General features: G+C 62.0%; 1 protein-coding gene across 4 annotated transcripts in view; it reads left to right on the top strand.

The window, feature by feature from the left end:
* Positions 1–24538, top strand: part of SHISAL1 (shisa like 1) — a 135183-nt gene that overhangs the window by 41397 nt on the left and 69248 nt on the right. Inside the window, exon 1 of one of the 4 annotated variants that reach the window (XM_045463476.1) lies at positions 12417–12512. The exons of 1 other annotated variant lie outside the window; for it this stretch is intronic. The gene's annotated coding sequence lies outside the window, so the exon portion shown is untranslated. Of the gene's footprint in view, positions 1–12416; positions 12513–16360; positions 16622–24538 lie in introns of those variants that run through there. 2 more of the 4 variants (XM_045463475.1, XM_045463479.1) reach the window with 2 other exon arrangements.

Below are 24538 nucleotides of genomic sequence, written 5' to 3'. Positions count from 1 at the left end.
TCAACAGGATGAGCCGGGCTTGGCTCTGTGGCCACTAGAGCGCTTAGCATCAACTGCGCTGTGGCCCCCTGGGGAGCAGGCAGGTGCCCCAGGCGGCGCCAGTGTCCCAGGCCTCGCTGGGCCCGAGTCCAGCTTCGGCAAAGAAATCTCGCTAAGCCGCTTTATCCAGGATCTCTCTGTTCCTCAGCCCCCGCCCTCGGTATCGAAGTCGTCGGCCCCTAGGAAGAATTCTGTGGGGCCGTTTAGCAGGAATCCCCCTCTCCCTGATGTCTAATCAAGCTCCTCTTAGTAATTTTCCATCCGGTGACCCCCGCTCTGCTCCACGGCTGTAAATCTCCAGCTGTCTTTGCTGTTTTTGGAATGGAGTTCAATCTCTTGACCCTTACAGCAATAATAGTCTTGAATAAAATCTTCCTTGCTGTTTGCAACAAGCATCTGGTGCAACTTTTCTCTTTAACCCAAGCCCCCCCCCCACCCCCCTTCCCCGGCCTCCGCCAGCCCAGCCATCCCCCCCGGCAAAGCTGCCCATCCCTGAAATCTTACTCTGACCCAGTCTGCAGCAAGCTTTGGCGTTCAGAGCCCTGACTTCACCTCTTGGCTCCCCGCCCAGGGGGCTCTCCCTGCACCTTCAACCACATCTGCAAAATGGGTAGAGAAGAGAGAAGAAACCACACCCACAGCATAGGAGGCAGCTCCCCGAGCGGAACAGGTGCTCGCTCGGCAAACAGGTATCTCTTTGTCCGCCTCAGGCGCCTGTTTATAAGATGCCTTAAATCTGCCAGCAGAGAAAGACGCCACGCTGCTGGAATGTTCTGGCTTCCAAGGGGGAAAACAAAATCCCAGGTGGTAAGGGAGCAGCAACTCTCAGAAACGGCGACATCTGCCCAGCTCTGCTTCCCCATTTATCTCTCTATTTCGGTGCTCAAAAGGACAGGCAGGTGGCCGGCCGCAGAGCCGACATCGAGTGGAAGGACCGGGAAGGTATTGGACGGTCTGGGCTCGGCCCCGGCGGGGTGTGCGTCCTCAGCAAGATTGGCTTGGCCTTTTGTCCCCCTTCCCCCCCACCCCCAACTGAAAGAGCGGGGCAGGGAGTCTGTGAAATGTTTTAGACGTTTGTCCGGAGTTTTCATCTTCTTACCCTCAGGCAGGCAGCCTTCTTGGAACTGGCTGGAAGGTGACCCACTCACCGGAGGGCCTTGCGGGCAACCTGCGGTCTTTACCTTGGCTGACTTAGAGGGAAGGGCCTGGGGGCAGTGGGACTTTGCAAAGGTGACGGCCTGAGCTCTCCCAGGGACAGACAAGCGTGAGTGGTGTGTTTTTTCCTGCAGGGTCACGGGACGACTGTCGATGCAGGCGCTGGGGCCAGGTGCATGGATTCCTTTCCTTGTATGCCTGCTTCGAAAGTCACCTCCTCGGTGAAGCCTTCCTTGCATCCACCCCCGTCCCCAGGCCGGCTCAGGGCCCCCTCGACGGAGCCCTGATCTTGCTGCCCTGCGCTGGCTGCTGACGTAGCTCCCTCTTAGGGGCAGATGTGTCTGCACAGAGAGGCGGCACCGGTCCGTCTGAATAAATGATGGCATGACAGCCCTTCCCCCCTCCGGCAGGCCGCTTCCTGCCCCACACGCGGTGCCGGCAGAGACCCAATCGCGAGGCACTTTTATCCCCACAAGGGCCGGCTCGGACCCGGCAACTGACAGCTAATTACAAGAACGCTATTAATACACCAATAATAAAAATAACCAGCACACCACTGCCACCAGCCGTCACTGAGCCCTACGATGAGCCAGGTGTGTTTTCCAGCGTTTTCTGCTGAGGGCTCGTGACAGCCGTGGGAGGTGGGTATTCTTATCCTAATTTCTCAGACGAGGAACCGGAGACTCAGAGAACTGACTCCTTTGATGAGCGAGGGCGGCCCTGGAGAGGGGTTCCGGGCGGGGGGGGGGGGGGGGCTGGAAGGGGCGTGCGGGTGAGTGGGGCCACGTGGCTGGTGTCCCGGGGTCCGTTGTGACAGAGCACCACGGCCGGGGCAAGGGGAGGGGGCCCCAAACAACGGGAAGCTATGCTGTCACGGTTCTAGAAGCTGGAAGTCTGAGGCCAAGGTGTGGGCAGGCTGCTTCCCTCTGAGGCTGAACGGGAGAATCTGCCTGGGCTTCTCGCCCTTTCTGAGGAGGCGGGGCGGGGGGGGGGGGCTGGGTGTTTGCTGGCAATGTGGGGAGTTCCCTGGAGTGTGGACACATCACCCGGATCTCTGCCTCTGGCTTCACGTGACCTCCCTGTGAATGAGTCTGGGTCCAAATTTCCCCTTCATAAGGACATCGGTCCTCTCGGATTAGGGCGGACTCCAGAATGACCTTATGGTCCCGACATTAATTCTATGTGCAACAATCGTATTTCCAAACAAAGTACCACATTCTGAGGCTTCTAGAACTTCAACCTGTGGGTTCTGGAGGTCGAATTCAACCCATAACGTTGACTCCAGGTGGGGCTTCGGGAAACTGGGCCAACCATGGAATCAGTGAGGTCAGGCTGAGTGCCAGGTGGGCGCTGGGGACAGGCCAGCTGCGGGAGGGGGGACAATGGGGACACTGTGGACACCAGCGGCTGGTCAGGGAAGTGTCGCCTGGGTTCCCCATCAGGGCAAGTGGCCCCACCCCCACCCCACCCCCACCCTCAAACCATAAACCCAGGAGGGGGCCCTGGTGCCTCCCTCAGCCTTCAGATCTGAACCCCCACCTCCTCAAGAACTCTTAAACCTGTTCCCGCCTCGCAAAGCAGCAAGTACGCATGCAATGTAGCAGATGACAGCGAACCCCTCAGGGGGAAAAGCCGAGAAGGCAGGTAGGAAGTGTCAGGAGGGGAGGGCGCCTCAGGGAGGGCACATGTGTCAGCCAAGGCAGGAAGGAAGGAGGAGCCCGGGGTGGGCGGAGATATTGGGGGACAGCAGAACTAGCTGGTAAGCAGGACCAGGCCGTGCAAAGGCCCTGAGGCAGGCGTGTGCGAGACACGTCCCGGGAGCAGCAAGGAGGACAGTGGCGTAGAGGAAAGGGACACATGAGAAAGGCACAGGAAAGGAGGTCTTGGAGGTGCTTGGGTTGCCTCATGTAACGCAGCCTCTGGCCCAGCCAGGCTGGTTCCCCTTGATCCCTCCATGTGATGGTGAGAGAAGCCTCAACCTCTGAATCCCAACCCCTGAGTCACACCCAGGCCCCCAGGCCTTTCCTGGCTGCACAATAAGCCTGGGCTCCCAAATCTGCGAAAGCAAACAGTGCTGCGTGGTCACGACTGAAAGTCACTTTCTGTAACAGTGTATCCCACAACCCTAGGTGGGGAGGAGCGGGGGGTGGGGGGGGGTGGGGGGGGGTGGGAAACCCAGAAATAATGAAACAAAGACCACGGACTCACTAGGAAGAGAAACCCTATTTGCAAAAACCGCAGAAGAGATCACAATATTTCCAAATCTTCCCGTGGCTTTGGTTTAATTGCCGCAAAGCACCACTTTCTTCCTGATGCTTTAATCAACCAATTTAGATGTATTGCCGTGCTTGACGTAGGCTTGATTTCTGATAAATGGAACAAAAATATTAAAAACACTGGCACAGTCGGGAGCAGCAGGCGAGCTGCCTAACATTTCTGCAAAATGTCCCCGAGCGTTCAGGAAAGCTTTGCTAAGGGCCTACTGTGTGCCGGGCGGAGGGGGGGGGCCACCAGGGAGCCAGCAGATACAGGAGCCTCCCCCCCCCCCCACCCCCCTGCTCCAGAACTTGGGCGTATTTGTAACAACATGACAAAGGAGCAAAAGTGCCCAGAAGGGCAGGGAGGTGCTTCTGCAAAAACAGACCCGGGAAGGATCCAGCCCCGCCTCGGGCTCTGTGCTGTTAGCACAGCCTGCTTGGAATTCTCTCTCTTTCTCTCTCTGTCTCTCTCTGCCTCTGTCTCTCTCTCTCTCTTTCTGTGTTTCTCAAAAATAAAATAAATACACATTTAAAAAGAGAGAGAGAGAGAGAGTATTGCAGAGAAGGGAGGCTACGAGCCTGCCTTGGTTCTGGCTGGGATGGGGCCGTGGTGAGCCTGAGCACCCGGGAGCGAAGGGGTCCCTCGGGCTGCTGGCCGCGAGTAGACTGGGAAGCAGAGGGGCATTTGAGTCACAGGTCTGCCCTGAATATCTCGACTGCGTGAGTCTCTGGTCCTCAAATGACCCAAAGCCTCTGTGACTGCACTGAGGTTTATTTTATTCTATTTTTTAAGGTTACTTTAATGTTTATTTATATTTGAGCGAGCGAGAGAGAGAGAGAGCGCACAAGCAGGGGAGGGGCAGAGAGAGACGGAGACACAGAATCCGAAGCAGGCTCCAGGCTCCGAGCTGTCAACACAGAGCCCAACTCGGGGCTCGAACTCACGAACCATGAGGTCATGACCTGAGCCGAAGTCAGATGCTTAACCCACTGAGCCCCCCAGGCGCCCTGCACCGAGGCTTAGAAAGCTGGTTCTCCCGACGGCCACTGGGCCTTCTTGGACAAGCCAGCCTGTGGCCGGCTCGTGTCTCCAATCAGCGTGTGGCCCCACTGGCTGCCGTGAGTTCTACGCTAGGGCATGGGCGAGAACGCGCTGCGCGCAGGTCAGGTGCTCTCTGCGTGCCGAGAGGCACCCTTAGGAGCCCTGTGGCCACCACTGAGTGGCCCCGGAGGGTCCTCAAAAGGGGCTGGGAGGTCAGGAGCCAGTGATCACCTGCTACCTGCCGGGAGGCACAGGGAGTGCAGGGGAGGGGCGGGGCCGCGCCAGCTCGCCACAAACGGGAATTTAGCTGCAAGCAGAGGGTCCCTCGTTAGGCCCCTGAGGCCAGACTTGGGGCCGGGAGGGGACCCCGCCAGGCCCTGCCCACGGTCTAAACCTCTCCGTGCTCAGCTCATGCGTCTCCGTGTTGACAGAGGTGCCTCAGGGTCCCTGAGACCCGGAATGCAGGCCCAGGTAGGCACAAGCCCCGCCCCCAGCCTGTTGGGCAGGACAGGGAGCCACAACGGCGTGACCTCAGGAGGCGGACAGGGACCGAGGGCCCTGAACAGAGCCAGAGGTCTGCATGTTTCCCCCTCAAGCAAGGAAGCCACAGGAGAACCACAGCCCCCCGGGTCCCTACCGCCAACCCCACCCCGCTGCCACCTGCTTCGTATCCTCCAGTAAACCCGCAAGGCACACCCATCGTGGGGAGTTCTCGCCTACCCTCTGGGAGCCTCAGGCTCCGCCTCTGTGAGACCGGGCGATTTTGGCCAGTGAATCGCTCGCCCAGAGCCCAGAGGCACGGGAAGCATTTTCTTGCTCCAGTCAGGGCCTTGCCGCGTCCTCTCTGGCTCCTGAGATGAGCCCACGGGCCTCCGGCCACATCTGGGGATCAGATTCACCCCGTCCACGTTCGCCCGGCCTGTGGTCGTGGCTTTACGTCCGTCCCCCCCGCCCAGCTCTGGGGGCCAGGACAGCGGTCTGCAGGGCCACCGTCATCCCATCTCGTCTCCTCCCCTCCCGTGCCTGTTGGGGCAGTGGAAACATGGAGGGGGGCCCGGGAGCAGCCTGGCAGATGCACATCGGATTTTAGCCAACAGTCCACACAGCCTGCCCCTACTGGCCCCGGGTCCAGATGAACCCCAGCGTCATGAAACCCCCGAGGAGACATCGGCCCACATATGTGTGAGTCACTGTTTCGATCCCCCTTAAGAGCAGAGGACCAGCTAACACTTGGTAGCCCCTAGAAACGGGGAGCTCTCTACCCAACGGGACTCTCTCTCAGCTCCACTGGTGGGGGTTACTCTTCCCAGTCGGCCCACACGGTCTCCCTGCCGGCCCCGGCCCTGCCCCTTGGGGACACAGAGCGTGGCCATGACCTGTCCGGGCCAGCCCGGCCCTGTGGAGCTCATCTGTGTGCCAGTCTCTGCATCCCGCCCCTCCCACGAGGACGCACGAGACCCACACCAGGCACCTGCTGGGTGCTTCGGAGGCGCAGGGTAGGGAGGGGCCGTGGACCAGCTCCCCAGGCTGAAGCAAGGGTGCCATTTCCTCACCTGGGAGGCAGGGGTGGCTTGCCAAAGGTCACTCACCAAAGACAGGCAGAGCCAGGGCTCAAGCACCTTCCCGGAACTCCAGGCGGCACAGCGGCCAAGCGTGGGCTCGGCACTTTTGGAGTCGGAAACTCCCCCCTTCCTTTGGCTCCTCTCCTCTTCCGAACAGCTGGCAGGGCTCAGCCGCGCGCCCAAACATGCCGGGAGCAGCTGTCCCCTCCGCGGGTGACAGGGTCCTTTTGCCCCGGCCGCACACAGGGCTGGGAGGGGCGACGGCGGGTTCTCAGCTCCCCGGGCTATTCTTAGCTCCCGGGGCCCACAGGCAAGGTCACCCTGCTGTCCCGAGAGAGAAGTGACTCAAATTTGGACAGGCTGACAGAGTGCCTGGTCCACGGGCTGCCCTGATCCGGAAGGCAAGGGGACAGGCCAGGGTGGGCAGCCGGGGTGGGGGGACCCGGCCCAGGGGGGGCAGCCAGGTGGGGGAGGGCCACAGCTCCGAGGCAGGTAAGCGATGCCGCGGTGAGATCCTCGACACTCGCCCGCAGGTGCCCAGGGTCCACGGATGTGTCCCGGGGCACCCAGGACAGTGCCTGGCACCTGCAAAATCTCCATCAGTACCTGTGGAACGTATTGATTAATTAATCCCCGAAGGAGCCCCGATCTCATTTTTGGGGCGCAGGCAGTCGCTTTAGGAAGGGTTGCCGGAGCCAGTCGTCTCCAGGGCACTGTTTACGTGTCAGCTCCTGCAGAAGTCACTTGCATTCTAGAAGGGGCAGCACAGAGGCAATGACCCGGGAGCCTGAAAGAAACCTGTCGTGGAGAAAACGGGAGACCTTCGGTGTGTCCTCGGTGGCTGGCTATGAGACACTGGGTGCGAGAAGGCTGGGTGTCCACGGGTGTTGGGGGGCCAGGGGAGGGCTTGGGGCAGGGAGGAGGCAGGATCGGGGTTGTGCTTTGGCGGGATCCCCTTGGCTGCCATGTGGAAAGGGCACAGGGGGGACTGGGACAGCTGGGGAGGGGGGGGGCGGTGGCTGAGGCCAAATCCAGCACGAGTCGATGGGGTCTGAAGTCAAGGAGGGTCTGAAGTCTCAAGGCCCCCCGACAGCTGGGAGAGGGAGGGAGTAGCTGCCGGGGGAAGAGAGGGACCTAATTGCGCGGTGGGATTAATCACGGCACCTTTAAGGACTTGCCACATCATCATCTGCCAAGGGAAGAGCAGCTTGTTTGGGGTGCGGGGAGAATTAATTAAGGTTGGAGACGCCTGGGAGAGCTGCCGATGAAAGGTGTGAGGCGAGTGCCAAACGTGCTTATTAATAAAATATCGGGGCCAAGTTGCAGACTCGCTTCACCCAGGCCGGTTGGCTTCTTGAACGAAGGCCACCTCGGGGCTGGGCCCTGCGCTGCGACGCTAAGGACGCGGAGCGGGGTCGGACCCCCAGGCCGGCCCTCGGGAAGCCCCCGGCCGCGACAGGGTCACGGGCAGAGCACCCACACGGACTGGCCTCTGCATCCGTGGCAACCATCCTATCCTTCTCTGACCGCCAGGCCCCATGCTGTTGGCCAAGGGTGTTCTCGGATCGTCGGCCCTGCGGACTCCACCTGTGGGGAGGTACCCCAAAGTCCCCCCACGCCGTGCTTGATGACTCTGTTTCCGCCCTTCCTCTCCCAGCGTGCTCGTCCCCGAGCTGGTTCTGGTGTGCCCTTGTGGGTGGAAGACAGAGAAAGACCGAACTTACAGGCACTGGCGACCTGAGGGGGTAGAGGGTGCGGTTAGCCAAGCAGGGTCCCCACCGCGTGCCGGGCTTTACACGAAGGCATTCCCAACATGGCCTCAGCTGGCCGTTTATCACAGGGTCCCTGAAAGATAGGAACTGCTGTCCCCATCTCAGAGATGAAGAAACCGAGGCTCAGAGAGGGAAAGAGACTTATCCGAGGGCCTGCTGCAACATGAGGCGGACCCAGGAGTCGTAGGCCACGGCTGGTTTGTAATTTTCACATTAAAATACGTCAAGGTGACGGGAGGGTTTAACGTGCCGGATGACCCTGGGCGGGTCACCGGACACTTCTGAGCCTCAGTTTGCTCATCTGCGGTGGGGCTTCCTGGTGTTAATCCTGGAAGGCTGCTCTCCTGGGCCATGGTTTGGGGTCCTATCTTTGCAGGTGCATCCCAGGCCAGGACACTCCCACGGGGCTCTGAAAGGAGAAGGCAGCCGATGCTGTCTTCGCTCTGGGTTCCGGCGCTGGGCATTGTGCATTGGGGAGACCTCAGCGCGAGGCCTGAACAGAAGCGACCGCGGGGAGCCTGGCCCCGCCATGGGCTAGTCCCTGTGGGCAGGACGGACACAAAGTCACCCCCAGGGCACCAGAGTGAGGCCGCACTCTCTCTGACCCAGAGAGGGATATTGGTGTGAATGGTTCTGAGCTTGGAATTCTAACACAGGGTAGACAGGCCTCTGTTTACCTGCTGTGTGACCCTGGGCAAGGCACTTAACCTCTCTGATCCCCCCCATCCTCAACTGAAATGGGGCAAAACTAACAGAGCCTCCCTTATGGGGGGCTGGGGATGTTCATGAGGGAGTATTTGCAGAGTCTGGGCTTGGCATGGGGTATACGAATCGGGTTCCAGAAGCTGGACTTTCCCCTCCTTCTACAGGAGCCGGGGGTGGGCTGGCCCTGCTCAACCAGAAGAGCCCTGGGACAGGGCCTGTGGGGCGTCCTAGCCTGTGACCCCCCTCTTAGTCTCCTCACCCCAGCCACACCCCTCAGGCTCCTGAGCAGCCCTCCCTCCGGAGGGTCCGACTCATGGTGGATGCTGACCTGTGAATAAGCTGTGCCGGGACATTGACTGGACAGGCAGGGGCTACCGGGCCAGGGTCACGGGCTCCGCCCAGCTGTCCGGGCCGGGGCCCGCTCCCCACAGCCGAGAGTCTCACCGGAACGGAACTCAGACAGATGCTTGAACCCACCACCAAAGGCTCCACTTTCCCCGGGCCTCCCCGGAAACACAAGATCTTGCACGGACACGTGGCTCTGGGAGGCTAAGTCAAACAACTGACAATGTTTGGAGAGGCCAAAGTCAGAGAAGCCTGGAGTTCCGATCCAGGTCACGGGGGGCCTGTGGAACCCTAGAACCCTAGACAACCTGCCTCCCAACCCCTCCCAACCTGCCTGGGTTAAACCCGTGAGAAGCGGCACCCGGCTGAGCCCCCAGAGCCCCACACCGTCTGAGCCGGAGGGCCCTGAAGGCCAGGACATGCTCCCGTTCCAGGACTCTCTACTCTGTTCCTCGTGGCACTGAGAGCACGGGGCCAGGGCAGGGGATGGACAGACGCAGGTTCAAATCCCAGCTTTACCACTTGCTAGCTGTGTGATCCTGGGCCAGTCCCTTAACCTCTCTGGGCCTGTTTTGTCAGCTGTAAACAGGAATGTGCAGAAGCAACTTCTGGGATGATAGTGACGATTTCGGGGGCGCATCCAAGTGACGCCGGGGGGGCACAGAGCACCCACTGAGTGCATATGCTTACGGAGCCGGTACCCTGTGCCCACCCAGGAAGCGGGGAGAGGGAAGGCGCACTTCGCGCCCCAAGAAGCTGTCCACCTAACTTGAGAGAAAAGGTAGGTCGTCATCCCAGACAGATCAGGCGGCCGGGGTCATGCCGCTGCAAGGTGGAGACCCCTATTGGGGCCTCAGCTGCCTCGCCCTACCTCTCCAGCGACCGTTCCATAGAGCAAAGCCCTCGCCCCAGTCTCCCAAGGCGGAGCTTCTGAGGAGGGGCCGCCGGGGCAGCGAGGCCCTCCGATCTCTGCCCCTGGCCTGCCTCTCACCGGCAGCGTGACCTCGGGCCTGTCCCGGGACCTCGCCGGGCCCCCTCCTGCGGCCCTGAGACGAGGGTGGCCCCCCGCCCCTACACCCCGCGTCTCCTCTGGGCGTAAGTGCCGATGGACGGCCCCCCCCCCCCGAGCTGAAGAGATTCTGTACGTGCCAATGATCTGGATCATCACTGTTGTGATTATTCCGGGGCCTGCCCGCGGGGAGGGCCGGGCTGCGTGCAAATTAGGCCTCGGCTCAGGGTGCTCGGCTCAACCCACCAATTTGCATCGTATTAATCTCCGTCATCCGTGTGCCGGGTTGGAGGTGCTGGTGAGACACGGGAGCCCCGGAGCCACGGGCCGCAGCCGAGTCCAAGCCCGGACGGACACGGGAAGGGAGGTCCTATCAGTCAGATGCGTGCCGGGGTCGGGGGACAGACCGGCCGGGCATCCGAGGCCTGGCTGGAGGTCTCTCACTGTCCCCAGCGCGGCCTCTCTGCCTCCCGTGTGGGCCTGCGCGGTGCCTCCTGAGAGCCGGCCACCACCCCCCCCCCCCCCCCCCCCCCCGCCTCCTCCCGCCTTCGGAGGTGAACTTGCCCGCGGCCACCAGCTGGCTCTCAGGGGGCCAGGGTTCACGGCCAGGGCCCTGCTTCCCCAGCTCCTGCCGCTCCCGAGAACTGGAGTCACGGTGTGACCCTCCCGAGTCCCTCACCTGCGAGACTGTCATAGTGACTGAGGACATCGGTTGGCTCCAATCCCACAGGCTTGCCGGGACTTACCCACGGTGCCCGAGGAAACCACAGAAGGGCCGCAGGCAGAGGGGTGGGCTAGGTTAGGGCTGGGCTGCACAAAGACCACCCCGGGGGTCTGCAGCGGGAGGCATGGGCTATAAGCATCCTCGCCCCATAAAAATTAAGTAATTGGCACCAAGTCGTGGCTGAGTGTATCGGTTTTTCTGTTAGTGCTTAATAAATGCAGTGCCCGTTTATTACCTCAGAGCTCTGCAGGTCAGAAGGCTGGGTGGGCTCAGCGAGTCCTCTGCTTGGGGTCTCACAAGGCAGAAATCGAGGCATCAGCCCAGGGGTGCCTGGGGGGCTCAGTCAGTTAGGTGTCTGACTCTTGGTTTCAGCTCAGGTCATGATCTCCTGATCGAGCCCCATATCGGGCAGCCTGCTTGGGATTCTCTTTCCTTCTCTCTCTGCCCCTCTTGCCCCTCTCTCTCTCAAAATACACTTTAATGTTTTATTTATTTTTGAGAGAGAGACAGAGTGCGAGCGGGGAGGGACAGAGAGAGAGGGAGACACAGAATCCGAAACCGGCTCCAGGCTTCGAGCTGTCGGCACAGAGCCCGACGTGGGGCTCGAACTCACGGACCGCGAGATCGTGACCGGAGCCGAAGTCGGACGCTTAACCGACGGAGCCACCCAGGCACCCAATAACTAAATTTTAAAGAAAAAAAAAAAAGAAATCAAGGTATCAGCCCAGACGGGCTCTCGAGAGGAAGTTCTGGGAGACTTTTTTCCGGGGCTCCTTCAGGATTGGTGGATACGGTTCCTGGTGGCCCAGGACGGAGATCCTTTTCCTTTGGTTGGGTTGGGGGCTGCTGTCACCTCCTTTCCCTAAGACCCACCCCCCCATCTCAGCATGAGCCCCCCTCATGTGGACCCTCTGCCCACTGGCATCTCCGACTTCCTCTTCTGACACCAGCTCTGGAAGGGCTCCTGCGATCAGCTCAGGCATAGGATCAGCTCCTTGAGGTCAACTGATCAGTAACCTCCATTGTATCTAGAAAACCCCTTTGGGCACGTGATGTCATCTCAGCGTAACGCCAGGGCGGGGGGTAGGAGGTGGTGGGAACATTTTAGAAATGGGCCTGCCGCGTGCACTTTGGATGCAGGCAGAAACCCGGTCTCTTCTCGCTCTGAGTGGCCCTGCCGGGCTTCCTGCCAGGGCCAGAATAGAAACTGTGTTCACACCTTGCGGCCAGGAGGCAGGCAGGCGGGAGCAGGGAGGAGCGGGAGACTCCGCGGAGGCCCCTGGTGAGTTTATGGCCCCGCTCACGGCCTGCAGGGCACAGCACATGCTGGTGTCGCCGTGGCCCGTCTGGCCCACGGAGCAGCCTTTCTGGACCCGGCGATCGGCGACCAGCTCACCGCATCCTGTCTCCCAGATCCTCAGAACGGCAGTCGGCCACGGCAGTGGCTTTCACACCCTGAGCACCTACTATGTGCCTGGCTCTGAGCAGGTCAAGACTCACCACGTCTTCCGGGTGAGCAAACAGGCCGAGAGCCTGGCCTGGGCCTCCGGGTGCAAGCTCGGGGCCCCGGTCCCCCATCGCTGGGCCGTCCCACCGACCCCGCGGCCCTGCCACCACAGGGAAGCTATAGCTTTTCTGCAACACGTGACTGCCGTGACCAGTTGGGAGAGCGTAAGCAGCGAGGTCCCAGGGTGGCCATGACCTAACTGGCCTCATGCGTCAGAGGGGGCGGGGCTGGGAGGCCCAGAGGCCGGGCTGCCGGCCAGCTCCTCCCACTCTCCCGGGGCTCGTGTCCTCCGTGAACGAGGCAGGTGGACGTGATGCCCTCCAGGGCCCTTCAAAGTGCTTTATCCAGAGGTGGGGCAGCCTCTTTGGACTGAGAAGGCAACAGCCAGCAAGAGGTGAGTGGCCTGCCCACCACCCCCGTCCTCCCCACAGGAGGAACCGAGTGGCCAGATGGCCCAGAATACAAGCCCCGAGCCAGGCCAGTGGTTCAAATCCAGGCTTGGCCACATCCTCCATGGGTGACTCTGGGGGGTGAGGTTTCCAATGTCTCTGAGCCCCGGGGCCTTGTCTTGAACTGGGGGAACAGGGACTCGGGGTCGGAACCCTAAGATCTTGAAGAGGGAGGAGGGACTTGAGAGTCTGCTCAGGTGGTTCAGAGGCCGGGGGGCCGGGGAGCAGCTGGGGGTGCGCACGCTGGCACCCCTCCCCCTGCCCAGCCCAGGGGCTCGGCCTCCGCGGGCCTCGCTCCCTCCCAAAGGGGTCTTCCCTCACGGACCTCTGCTGAACGCCTCGTGCCCCCAACTTCTAATTAAACGGCAGTGATTCTGATGTGGCAGGTGATCTTGTCGGGAGGCCTGGCTTTAAATTTAGCTCCCTCCCCAGCCAGCCCTTTGAAAAGACTGCTCTTCACGGGAGAGAGAGCGTGAGTCATCTCCAGTCCTCCCGCCTGCCCGCCCCGGTGAGCAGCAGCGTTTGCGGGGGAACAGGCCTCCCGAAGGCAGAGAAATAGTAAATAGGGTTGGTATTAAAGGCGACGGTGGATGTGGAGCTCGACACACAGTAGGCTCAGAAACGGGGGTGACATTTCCCACGGCGGTCTGTGTCATTACCTGCACACACACACCCCGCCCCCACCTGTCCCTCCCCCAGCCGGGCCCCCAGAGGAGACACGAGTATCTGTGGCCTCGGTGCACGGATACCAGGGTCCGGGCTCGGCTCACCCGGCCCCCAGAGGCCCTCGGAGCCCCCCCTCCGCCTCCGCCTGCTGCAGGTGAACCGCCGGCTGGTTGGAGCTCCGAAGCCTGAGGATGCTTCCCACCCCCACCCCCGGAGATACCTTCTTGTGCCCCAGCCCCTCGAACCTGGGGATCTTCCCTGATCTGGCAAGTAGGAAAAAAAAAAAAAAAAAAAAAAGGAGCCTTGAAGATATAATTAAAGAAGGGCCCTGAGACGGGGGATTACCCTGGATTACCGGAGGACCCCAAGTGCGACAGGGGACCTTCCGAGGGGGCCCTCTGACGTGCCTGGAGGAGGCGGCCACGTGAGGAGGAGCACAGATGAGCAGGTGCTGGCCTTGAAGGGAGTGACGCGGCCACGAGCCCAGGCTGCTGGCAGCCACCGGGAGCTGGAGCAGAGTCTCGCGGGGAGGCAGCCCTGTGGACGCCCAGGGACACCGATTTGGGGCTTTCCGGCCCCCCGAACTACAAGGGAATAAATATGTGTCGTCCTGAGCCACCAAGTCTGGGGTCCCTGTTACGGCAGCCGTCAGAAACCAGTCCACGAGAGTTGGGAGAAGTGAACGAACTTGCCCTCTGTCACACGGCTGGTGAGCAGCCAGGCCGAGACTCAAGCCCAAGTCTGACGAGTGCCAAAGCCCATGCTTTCTCCTGCCCACTGGGGACTTCCTGGAAGAACAGAAGGGACACTGATGCAGCTCAAGTACCAGCTAAGTGTCAGGTGCCCACTTCTTTTATGACCCAGTCGCTCATTTAATTCTTCGTCGACCCTTTGAGGTGGATGAAATCACCCCCATTTTGCAGATGAGGAAACGGAGGCTCAGGGAGGCAACCTGGCTTTGTCCAAGGTCGGGGAAGGAGAAGGTTCAGGCCCTGGAGCCCAGGGGGTAGTGGAGGCTTGAGGAGTCCGCCCAGGGGCCGGCTTGGGAAACCCCAGCCCCTAGCGGCCTTGATGTGGCTGGAGCTCAGGGCGCCCGGCTGCGGGGGAGGCTGGGAAGGCGGGCTGGGCCCTGGATGCCAGGACGGGATTGTGCTCCAGCGGGTAGAAAACCGGGGCTGATGGAGGTTTAACATCCTGAGTCATCACCCGACTGGACTGTGAGCCTCCCTAGGGCACTGAGCTGGTCCCAGCTCCGCGAGTCGCACACCAGACACGGGACAGGCCCAGAGCCCTGCTCAGCGACCTGATGGGGGAGGGGCGTTCTGAATAACGAGGCTTTGCAACCTCCTGAAGGCCCCACGTATCCACAGATCCCTCACCCAGGGAGACACGCACACACCCCACTCTATAAGGTCTCAGTGAACCCCAGGACACAGCCTCTGCCCACAGAGGACAGTCCCCTCTCAACCTGAACACCCATGAGCACTCCGGCCCGTTCCTCAACCTGTCTTGTGCATGGGATGATGCACAACACGGGATGATCACGCCCCCGCCCCCACTACCCCGAGGATCTGCAGGTGCAGGCGAAGGGCATCACACGTGCCCTGTCTCATTGAGCCCCACAATATGCCATGAGGGAGGTGCTGCCGTGACCTCTTTAGGGAAGAAAACCGTCTCAGGTGGAGAGCCCGTGATTGGAAGGCAGGGGGATCTGGGCTGGAGCCCCGGTTCTGCCTCTTGCCGGCTGGGTGGCTCGGGGCAGGTGCCCTAACCTCTCTGAGCCCCAGCCGCCTCATCTGTAACACGGGGAGGACGCCACGCGGTGCTGTGGTGTATGAAGGGCTCAGCCTAGTTTCTGGTGAAGTTCAATCACCTATAAACGTGAAGATCCAAAGATGGGAGAGACCCGGGGAGTTTGCACTGGGCGGGGGGCACTGACTTGCCCTCCACCGCTCTCAGGCTTACTCTCCCTCCCCAAATGAGCAGCTGACAGCCATCCTCATCACCACTCCTCCTGTGGGGGCCCTGTAATGTCCCCCCACGGTCCCTACCACTGGAGGTCACTGGGCCCCCGCACAGAAGGTGGTGGGGAAACGGCTTACTGAGGTTGGCTCCCTGGCTCAAGGCCACCACACAGCACAGCCTCGTCCTGCAGGTGAAGGGCGAAATGAGGGGCCAATAGGAAACAGGGGCTGTTGGGGAGGACCCAGCACAGGACAGGGGAGCCCCAGCGGAGGTCAGGGGGTCAGGGAAGTCGGTCTTTTCCCGCTGGAAACCGAACTGAGCATCTTGTCTGATGTGAACGACTTCCTCCCCGAGCCCGACCCTGCCCTTGACCACCTGGTGCAGGGAGGGCCTGGCCAGAAGGAATGTCTCCCTGGACGGAGAAGGGTCTGGGGAGACGAGGCCCGGCCCCGGCGGGGCAGGGAGGGGGGGTGCTCCTGTGGCAGGAAGGCCGCCAGGACTGGGTCCTCGGGGGCAGAAGGGACGGGGCGGGGCGCACCTGGAAGGCAGCCGGGGAGTGTGGGGGGCTGGGAAGACGGGAATCCGAGCCCCCGGTGGGAGAGAAGCAGAGGGAAAAGGAAGGAGGGAGCGCGCTGGAAAAAGGGGAGGGAAAAGTGGCAAGGAAGGAAGGAGGAAGGAGAGAAAGAGGGATGGAAGAAGGAGCGAGCCGCCCAGGGAAGGGAGAAGGAGACTGGGAAAGAAACCGAGAGGAGGAGGAGGAGGAGGAGGAGGAGGAGGAGGAGGAGGAGGAGAGCGAGAGGGAGGAAGGGAGGGAGGGGGGAGGGGAGAGCGGGAGGGAGGAAGAAAGAGGCAGAGAAAGCGGGAGAGCGAGAGAAAGAGCGAGCGGCGCGGGGCGGGCGGGGCGCACGCCGGCGCGGGGAGAGGGGGAGCGCGGCGCGGGGAGAGGGCCGGCCGGCGGGGAGCCGCGAGCGCGGACAGGGGGCAGCAGAGGGCGCGGCGCGAGCGGCGAGCGGCAAAGAGTGAAGTGGCGGCGGCGGGCGCGGGGCCGGCGAGCATGAGCGCGGCGGCGGCGGCGGCGGCGGCGGCGGCGGCGGCGGCGGCGGCGGGCGCGGCGCGGGGCGCGGGGCCGGCGCGGGCCGCCCAGTAGTCGCGGGAGCCGGCGGGGCAGGCGGCGGGCGGCCGGAGCGCCAGCCGGAGTCCCGGCCCGAGCCCCGGCGCCCCGCGCGCCTCGGAGCCTCCCCCCACCCCCCCACCCCCAGCCCCCGGGTCCCCGCGGCCCCCGCCCGGGGCCGGGACAACTGTTGCGGCGGCGGCCGTGGCGGCGGGGGGCGTGGGCGGCCCCGCGCCCCCGGCAGGCGGCTCAGCCCCGCGGGGCGCCGGCTCCCGGCGGCGGAGCGAGGAGCGAGCGGGCGGCGGGCACGAGGTGAGCGGCGCCCCGGGCGGGCCGGGCGGGGGAGGGGCGCGCCGGGCGGGGGTCCGAGCGCCTCGCGGAGGGGGGCCGGGGGCGGGGCTCCTGGCGGGGGAGGGTTCGGGCGCGTGGGGGGGGGCGGGGTCTTCGGCGCCCGGGCTCCCCGGGAGAAAGGGGGTGCGGGCGCCGGGGCCGGGGAGGGGTGGGCGCGCTGGGAGAGGAGCGTTCGGTGGCTCTGGGGGAAGGGAGGGGGGGGGGTCCGGCGCGCTTTGGAAAAGGGGCCGGGGCCGCCCGGCGGAGAGTCCGGGGGCGGGAGCCGTGTGGGGTCGCCGGCGCCCCGGCGTTGGGGTCCGCGCCGGGGCCGCTCAAGGTCGGGGTCGCCGAGCCTTGGCAGAGGACCCGGCCCCGGCTCCGAGGAGCGGTCCGGAGCGCGTCGTGCCGGTACGCGGCAGTTGGGACCGGAACGCGCGTCCGAGGTGGGGACCGGCGTCCGAGGACCGAGTCCGGGAGCGCAGCGAGCCGGGAGCCCCGTGCGCGCCGGACAGAGTTCCGGAGGCACGCTGGGGCCCCGGCCGGTTCCGGGGGCCCCAGCCGGGCGGCGCGGGCCACCGGGAAGACCCCTCCAAGAGCGCGCCCCGGGCTCCCCGCCTGCCGCGTGGCCCCAGTGGAGCCGCCGCCGCCGCTTCCCGGGGCCGAATCAATATTGATCCCGCGCCCGGGGCGGGGTGGCCCGGCGGCGGCCTCGGCAGCTCATTAACGCCAGCGGCTGCCATGGTAACGAGACCCCAAGCGTCTTCAGGTTATATTTATTCTAATTATTGTTATCATTATTAGTATTAGTATTGGTTAGCCCGGCGGAGGAAAAAAGAAAGGAGGAAGAAATGCCAGCGCGTCCTGGCGCCTCCAGCTGTCCTCTCTTTGGAGAGAGCCGGCGTCGGCTGGTGGGCCCGGGCCGGTGGGTCGGTGTGCGCGCCGCGGGTTCAGGGCCGCACCCCTGGGGCGATGGGGCCAGGGAAGGGGAGTTACATAATCTGCCGTGGGAATGTGTCTGCATGCCTCTTTGTGTCTACTCTGCCTCTCTCGGCCTCTCTGATCCCTTGGCTTAGTGACGGCTCCTGCCCAAGGAACCCGGGACCTGCATGGGAGGAGCAGAGAGTGCCTTTCGCCAGGAATCACAGCGGGTGGCCTCTATCTGGCCCTGGCTTCCCTGGCTGGGTGACCTTGAGCAAGGTGCTTGACCCCTCAGAACCTCTGTTTCCCCATCTGTAAAGTGGCTTGGCAGCCAATGCCACCTCTGTGAGGTCGCGCCGAGAAGGCCCTGGAAGTTCTGATCGGGTGCTGTTGGCTGTGTGACCCCAGGCAGCTAGCTGCCCCTCTCTGGGCCTCAGTGCCCTCGTCTGTAGATCGAGGACCCTGACCCCGGTGTGTCTAAGATATCTTCAGTCACTGGTGTCCTGTGAATCTCATTCTGGGCCTTGATGGAAAGACTGTTGAGCCAGCAAGTTAGGCCCCACTCAGAGCCAGGCTGAGGGGGATTTCTCCGTCAGCCCTCCTTTCTTCACCTGTCCGATGGTCTGAATGTGACCAGGAAGCATGTGGGCTAGCGGGACGTCGGGACATTTTCACCGACGGGCAGAGTCTTAGGGAAATGGTTGGAAATGTCTTTCAAAACCAGAATCAGAATAACCCCGGGGCCCCTGGGGCCAGCTCAGGCCAGTCCCCACGCTGGTCACGGTTGTCCAGAATCGGAGGGTCCCCCCAACCCTGAATCTGTGACTGCTCGGGGCAGGACACCTCCCTGCAGAGAATCCATCCCTCCAGGGAGGCTGTTTGCCTGTCCTGAGTGGGGGGGTGAGTGCAGGGCAAGAGGTGGCCAGAAAGTTCCCTGTAGCCAGGTGGCCCCTGTACCTCGGGGCTCAAGGTGAAAGCCCCAGGTCGGGGGTCCTGCCAGGTTCTTTAACGTGGCTGTCACGCCGAGTTCCTCCGTGTCAGGCGTCTGGAAGGTACTGGGCTCGTGGGGAGGTCAGGAGAAGCAGTCTGGCTTGGAGCTGTGCGTGTGCGTGTGTGTGTGTGTGTGTGTGTGCGTGCGCGCGCGTGTGCCAGCATCATCTGCGGTGTGCGTGTGCCCCACACCCCCTCTCCCGGGTGGGGGCACGGCCAGGGCTGCTCAGACTTCTGCAGGGGGGGGAGGGGGGAGAAGGAGGGGAGGGGGGCCTGCCCCAGGGAGATGCCGAGAGCCACTCCCCGGTCCTGCTCTCCATCCGTCCATTCATTCCTTCACTTTGCACACACAACCCAGCAAGCCCCCCCCCCCCACCTCTGCCCTTGGCAGCTTTTGAGGAAACAGCCCCCGGACAAGCCAGTGGGGTTGGAGCCCTGCCTGGGGGAAGCCGAGGTGCGGGGGCGCAGGTGGGGAGGATCTACCCCCCCCGGGGGAGGGGGTGGCCCGAGGAGGGGTGCAGGGGGGCGGGGAGCCTTCCAGAAGGCAGGCCCGAATCAGCCAGACGGGAGGAGCAGAAGGTGTTCTGGGCAGAGACCCTCTACGGGTTGAAGATGCAGATCAGGCAGGGGGAGGAGGGGGGGGGGATGCTGCAGGACTAGAGAGACGCTTGGCAGATGGTGTAGCCCGAGCAGGCCTGGCGCTGGGGAGCTGGACGCCCCCCAGCCTCGGCCCGGGCGACGGTTCAGAAGCAGGGGTGGGGCAGCGAGGAGGGGAGGATGGTTAGGTGGCCCGCGGGCAGGCGCCCAAGGTCGGGGCGTGCAGAGGGAAGGGCAGGTGGGGAAGATGAGACGGGTCTGGTGTCCAGCTCTCTGGGACAATCAATCGGCCAGACCCTCGACAGCCCTCCCGCTTCCGGCCACGCTGCGGGAGAGCAGTGCCTCCGGGCCGCTGGCCCTTGGCTTCTGGGAGAGGGAGGGAGCCGGGGACACCAGACCTGGCCGCTTCAGCTGCCTGCCTACGATCCGCGACTTCGGTGACGGGGGCACAAGGTGGCACCTCCCCCCCAGCAGGACAGCATTTGGTAGCAAAAGCCAGGAAGCCTACTAGGCGCCGGGTGCTGTGCTGAGCAAGCACCGGGCCCGGTGACTATGGATGCTGTCATACGACAGAACAGCAGTGACAGGTGACCCCGCCGGGATCACGCTCCCAACCACGACACTGCGCTGCCTGGAGCCCCGCTCCTGTCTCGTGGCTGTCCTGCGGCTCCCCAGATGCCGTATGCCGTGCGGGTCTCTGGGGTCTCACTTCCTTCTGTTTGCTCTGCTCTGGACTGGTCCAGAGAGCAGCCCGTCTCACGCTCCAGTGATAGGTATCACCTCCCTTCTTGGGAATGCTCTGCCTCTATTAACCCAGCCTCTGCTGGCTTGCGTCTCCCCAGCTGAGTCACACAACAGATCCGCACTGAGCCTAGGATGAACTGAGAGCCCCGGCCCCAGCTCCCTCAAGAAGTGCCTTTTCCCAGCCCAGCGGCCCTTTCTAGAATTCACCAAAACAGCAGTCGGCCTCTAAGAACAGGAGGGCCTTGTTTCCTACACGCTCTTCTGTAGGGTGGTGTCCTGAACATCTGGAGCCAGCGAAAGCGAGGAGGGTGACCAGAGGCCTGGGCTGCACCCTGCTGGGGACAGCAGGTGCTCCCAGCCCTGTTTGGTCTCACCCTGCACAGAGCCGTCTTCTCCTTTTCTCTCCCCACCTCTTTTTCCTTCCTGACTCCCTGCCTCCAGCACGCACATTCCTTGACCCCTTGTCTATGTGTGACCGCCCCCCCCCCCCCCCCCGGGGAAATGGAGGAGATCCCAAGGCCTCAGACCTGTCCCCAGGGAGTCCCTGCCAGAGATGAACCAGGGCTCAGATTATTTGATGACTGAGCGTCTAAATAGATCATTCGCCGGCTGGGACTGTGGCTGTCTTGACACCCCAGACTCTGTTAATGTACCCCGCTCCCGTATCAGCTAGGCCCACCTGTGACAAGCCCCTCCCTCCTTTTCCCCTTGGCTGTGACCAGGTCAGAAATTTTCTGGAGAGCCTTCTCTGGGCCTCCTGACTTGGCCACTCACTGGTGACTCACTCGCCCCGTGAGCCTGTCTTCCCATTCAGCAATGCGGGACATGAGGGTTGGTGGGGGGGGGCTGGGGGAGACATCCCAGTAGGGTCTTGGGTGTGGAAGCCCCCACTCTCCATAGCCTGAAGTTGGGGGGTCAGACAAAGATGGGGACCCTGGCATATGTGCTCAGTTAGAGGGAAGCCCCAGAGGCTGCTGCTGTGGGTCCCGAGAGGGACCTGGAAACTTGTCTGCCTATCCAGACACAGATGGGGACACTGAGGCCCGAGCTGGCCTGTGACATGCTCAAGGTCACGGTGAACGAGCATCCTTGAAGGCCGGGGGTGTTCAGGGATAGGATGGAGACTTGGTAGGTGTTTTTCTGAGGCTCTCCCCACCCTGCCTGGGATGCTCCGAGGCTGCCTGGGATGGGGGGGACCCGGAGGGGGCTGCATACACCCTTAGATGGTGAATTTCACTCCCTTCAATAAAAGGCTTCAGACCCCCCCCCACCCTTAGATGGTGAATTTCACTCCTTCAATAAAAGGCTTCAGACCCCCCCCCCACCCTTAGATGGTGAATTTCACTCCCTTCAATAAAAGGCTTCAGACCCCCCCCCAACCCTTAGATGGTGAATTTCACTCCCTTCAATAAAAGGCTTCAGACCCCCCCCACCCTTAGATGGTGAATTTCACTCCAGTAAAAGGCTTCAGATCCCCCCCTGCCCTCCACCCTTAGATGGTAAATTTCACTCCAGTAAAAGGCTTCAACCCCCGCCCCCCCCCCCCCCCCCCCCCCCCCCCCCCCCCCCCCCCCCCCCCCCCCCCCCCCCCCCCCCCCCCCCCCCCCCCCGGCCATCCAGGCAGAAAAGCAGGAGCCGAGATGCAATGCTAATGCCTCCCATCCCAGATTTCTAGACGTCAACCATGAATGGAGCGTTTACTTCGCGTGTTTTCGACCGCCTGCCCCCTCCCCTCCCCCGACCGGGGCGTGCACTCCGATTACCGCCCATCTGTCCGCACGTACACGTACCTCAGCAGATGTGTGCAGGCTCGCCTCGAGAAATTAAGAAATAATGCATGAGTTTCCCAAATTACACCCATTTAACACTGAATTAAGTTCTGGAAGCTCTTAACAGAGCCCCGGGAGGGAAAAAAAAAATTTTTTTTTTTTTTTTTTTTTTTAGTTCACACTTCCCTGGAAAATGAGACAAACCGTGATCTTTTAAAACCCAGCTACATAATCTGATTATTCCTCGCTGGCAAGCCTCAGAGAAGAGCCGTGCGTCGGGAAATTGGGCCGGGAAAGTTTGCCTCCTGCGCCAGATTCGAAGCTCCTTGGTGCATGATGGGCTCAGAATAAAGTGCCACTTTCTTAGATATTGGCACAAATTAAAAATAAAGGCAAAATCCCTCCCATAATCCAGTGTGAGAATTTCCTCCGCGGCTCCCTGAGCTGGTTAAGGAAACGATGGTGATTTGCTTTCACTTCGGGCTCCTTTTTCCTCTGCGGGGAGAATCTTGGGTGTGCAGCTGGATTTGTAGACGAACAGAAAATGCCTTTAGCTTTTGCTTTCCTTCCACATTTCCGGGGCACCTACCCTGTGTCCAGACCCAGGAGGCAAGAGACGATCAGACCAGGACCCTGCCCGGGTGGGTTTTGCAGTGTGTTTGTGGTTGGGGCGGGGGCGGGGGGGGGGTGCAGAATAGAATAAAGCAGGCATCTGCAAGGTCCCACCCACCCTGCCTGACGGGGCAGGGAGGGCTCCCTGGAGGAGGTGACTTTTGGCTTGGGTCTTGAAGGGTGAGTAGGAGTGTGCCAGGCAGAGGAGGGCAGGGGGCATTTCAGGATAGAGGAGGAGCCTGAGGAAGATCCTGAAGCGGGTCTCACATTGGCTTGGGCTCCCAGTGGCATCTTCGGATTTTAACATTTGCAGGTTCCTTTATTACGAAGCCCTTTCGTATCCATTATCTTCCAGCAGCCGCAGGAAACCCCAAGGCCAACTTCTGGGTCTCCCTTTCCCCAAGGAGAACAGAGCCCAGAGGGGAATCGAGGTGGCCAGGGTCATAGGCAGACAGGGCTCTGAAACTCAAGGTTCTGGATCCCGTGGGCTCGGGCTGGGGGGAGGGGGGTAGAGGAACAAGTATAAACTGCTATACGGAACTTCTAAAAATTCAACGGGCACCACAGACACTAATCCCAAAGCCTAGAAAGTTTCCTCTCTTTCCCTCTGAGCCCTGCTCCTCCTGGGCTGTAGCTCAGGCTGGGCTCCAGGACGTGGGTCCTGGCAAGATCTGCGGGCTCCGAGCCTCAGTCTCTACCTCCAGAAAATGGGGGAGGGCCCCCCTCTGCCCATTTGCAGGAAGCCTGGCATCACCACTGAGCCCCAGAGGCCTGGCCTTCAGCTCAGCGGGGGTCCAGCTGGTTCCCGAGGTCTTTGTTGTTTCACTTTTTCAGGGAGCAGGGCGGGAATGTGGCATCGTCTGGGGATGGCTTCCTGGAATCGAATCCCTGGGACCCCAAGTCCTCTGGGGAGTGGGCCCAGCCTCTGAGCTGAGGCCCGTTGTCAGGGCAACGGGCAGAGCTGGGGGGAGGCTCCTGGCACAGATCCCACCCTGGACAAGTTTCCCCTCTGCTTGTTCCAAACTCTGTGACCCGGGGCGAGTGCCGTGGCCCCTGGGCCTCTGTTTCCTCATCTGCGAAACGGGTTACGGTGAGAACCAGATAGGATATGCAGAAGGTGCTTCGTGTGCACGGAGCGTGTGCTCACGAGCCCGCCAGCTCTCCGCTTTCTCGCTTTATCACAACGAGCGGGAAGGTCACTGTTGCCGTTGGTATCGCTCCGGCCCTTCCTGAAGCAGCCAGGCAGGGACCGCACCTGATCGTCCCTGAACCTCCAGAGCGGGGGAACAAACGTATCGAGGGAGCCATTAGACCACAGAGCCCGGCAGCACGGGGGCCAGCCCCGGTCCCCCCTCCTGCGTTCACAGCCCAGCCCCAGTGCCCGGCTGCTTGTTTCACTCCTGGCCTCAGTTTCCTCCTTTGCAAAAGAAGGTGGATAAATGTTGGTAGTGATAAGTTACAGGGGTCCTTTTGAGGGTTCCAGGTAAGAATCCTGACACTGTGGGCTCCTGGGCCAGTGACAGTGACAACCATTGTTTATGGCCCCAGAACTCTGGAGGGACCGTCGGGGCTCAAACCCCAGTTACGTCACCTCCCTGGGCCTCAGCGCCCTCATCTAGAAAATGGGGACAGCGGCCACCTCACAAGGTTCTTTCAAGAGTTAAATGAGTAAATGCAAGGAGCGTGCTTGGCGTTGAGCCTGACCCCTGGTAAGTGCTCAGGAAATAGTACCGTCATTGTCACCACTGTCGTGTTTAATAACCGAAGCATCCAGGAGGCACAGAGCAGTGGAGTTTCTCTCTGTCCTCGAAGGATGGAGACCACGTCTCTCCCGATTTAGCTCTGTACACAGCTCCTAACCCAGGTGTGCCCGGACAGGACGGACAAGGTGGAGGGGCGGGCCGGCAGGGGGATGGACGGGTGAGTGGGTGGATGGATGGAGGGACGGACGGACAGAGGGAGGAAGGAACGACAGCTCTCAGGAAGCATCACAGGCCAAGGATCAGGGCAGTGGGGAGGGGGCTTCCTTTTGAGGGCCGCGAGCCATGAGATAGAACGGGCTTTGTAGCCATCTCCCGGGCAAACGTCTGTTGTCCCCGTTCCACGGGACCAGGGGTGGTGGCCCAAGTCTGGGGGCCCAGGCCGCTTGGTGCCCCCGGCAGTTTGGTTCTGAGCCGGACGGAGTCGAGTTCCGACCGTGGCCGCCTCCCGTCGGGCGCGCCTCTGAACCTCTGTCTCGTCCTGCGTGATTCGGGAGGGGTGCTCGCTT

Source organism: Leopardus geoffroyi, chromosome B4 (assembly GCF_018350155.1).
Source record: "Leopardus geoffroyi isolate Oge1 chromosome B4, O.geoffroyi_Oge1_pat1.0, whole genome shotgun sequence".
Classification (NCBI taxonomy): domain Eukaryota; kingdom Metazoa; phylum Chordata; class Mammalia; order Carnivora; family Felidae; genus Leopardus; species Leopardus geoffroyi.
The sequence above is the reverse complement of the archived record's forward strand: the minus strand, read 5'-3'. Positions and strand labels throughout refer to the sequence as shown.